Genomic DNA, 2,136 nt, shown 5'->3' on the forward strand with positions numbered 1-2,136 from the left:
AAGGAAAAAAAAGAAAGAAGCATTACATTTAAGGGACATGAAAATTGAAAATTATCTGTTAATGATAATGTGTACGGTAATATCTTTGATTGACCAATCTACAGTGTATTCATGATGGAAAAAAATCATTTGGTATGCCGTATGATACATATGGATTAAGTATAAAAATATATTTTATACATTCTATTACTGTATGTCGCAAAGCTTGTAAAATGAGTTTACTCAGCATGAACACACTCCACACCCATCCAGTTGAAGGTATACGTGTTACCATCAGCAGACAGTACTCCGCTTCTGAGTCCCTCAGATGTCTTGCTTCTCTATTTTTCCCCTTGGTTCCTTTCTTCTCACTCTCCCCATCTCTCACCCTCAAAATAAATAAAATATAAAAATATATTTGGAGATGAAATTTAATAAGATATTAGAAAATGAATAAACAAAACTAAAAATAAAAGTATGTGTGTCATTCATGGATGAAGTTTCTAAGAAAAATCCCTTTTCTAGTTATCTGATACTGTATAAAAATCACTACTGGGCTTGCTTTACCAGCACACATACTGAAAATCACTCCAAATGTGGTGCTCCAAGCAATCTTGTTTGAGTATTGTATTATTTCCTATGGTTCCTACAAGTCAGGAATAGCCCAGACAGCAGGTCCTAGGTTGGAGACCCTCCTGTGGTCAGATGGTGGCCAGCCCTGGGACAGCAGGGCTCTGGAATGGCCAGGAGCTGCCAGCTGCCTTGGTCTCTCTTCCTAGGAGCATAATGCCTGCAGCTGGCTCATCACCTCCAACTCCTTTTGTCTCTCTCTTCCCAGGAGCATAATGACTGCAGCTGGCTCATCACCTACCACTTGTTTGGTCTCTCTCTTCCCAGGAGCATAATGACTGCAGCTGGCTCATCATCTACCACCTGCTTGGTCTCTCTCTTTCTAGGAGCATAGTGCCAGCAGCTGGCTCACCACCTACCACCAGACATTGCGAAAGCCTCAGTCAAGCAGACCGTTCACCCAAGGGTTAAAACACTGAGGGAGAAGTGTTCCCAAAGCAGCAACGTGGTACTCATGCCCCACAGTCTAGCCCTGCACTGCAAAATGTGACCTGCCACGCGGTGGTCAGGGCCATCACCGGGAACTGTGTCACGCACAGCTACAAGGACTTTGACTCTACCTTTGAAGGGACAGTGGTAACAAAAGCTGTTAGTGGGAGGTTTTCAGAATCATGATCTAACACAGGTTGCGTCCTGAACAAATCCCACCCACAGGCACACATACCCTTACCTCCCTCAATCTCACCTCCCCCAGACCTTCACCTCGATGGCAGGGCCATGCAGACAACACAAGCTGGTAAAGAGGCTGTCTCCCATGGCCTGGGCTGGGAAGAAACGGCAAGACAAGACCAGCGGTTTACTAACTCTCCTTGTGTCATTTTACTGGCCTATAGTTAATTTCTCTACCGTGAGTTTTACTGTTATTACGGTACCTTGCAAGGGTAAAATATAACCCCCAACCATTATAATAAAGCCAATTACTGATCCTGTAAGAATGTGGTTCCCTAAGGAGAGGGCAGGAAGTTTGAGACTCCCCCACTTGTCTGTCTAAGTCAAAATTAACATATGTTAGGTCAAATTAGTATAAGCCAAAGTAGCATCAGTAGCATATGAAAACTAAGTTAGTTTAAAACTAATTTTATGTAAATACCCCTTTTTAAAGCTACAGGCCAAAGTTAGCTCTGCTAGGCAAAGTCAGCACATTCACCCAGAGATAAAACAGAAGAACTCACTAATTGACAGACTCAGCAAATAAAACAAAAACCCATGTTTTTTTTTGTTTTGTTTTGTTTTGTTTTTAAGAAAGGAAAAGCCTGACTGGTGACTGACTGACAGGGTGAACAAACCTGAGGGGTCCCGAAAAAGATTAACTACCTTAGCTAGGAGCTCTTATCTAAAGCAGCAGGTAGCTTTCAACTACAAAGAGTTTCTCATCTATGTGCTGTTGACTATGAAAAACTGCTAATAAAACATCCTGTGTCGTCTCCTGAGCTACAAGATCATCTTCCTTTCCCATATAAGATCATAGACTCACCTTCTATTGTTGTAATGTATAGATAGTCCATATATTAACTGTGTCTTTACTTA

The sequence above is a fragment of the Tupaia chinensis genome, unplaced genomic scaffold, assembly GCF_000334495.1.
Source record: "Tupaia chinensis unplaced genomic scaffold, TupChi_1.0 Scaffold144048_1, whole genome shotgun sequence".
NCBI classification, from domain to species: domain Eukaryota; kingdom Metazoa; phylum Chordata; class Mammalia; order Scandentia; family Tupaiidae; genus Tupaia; species Tupaia belangeri.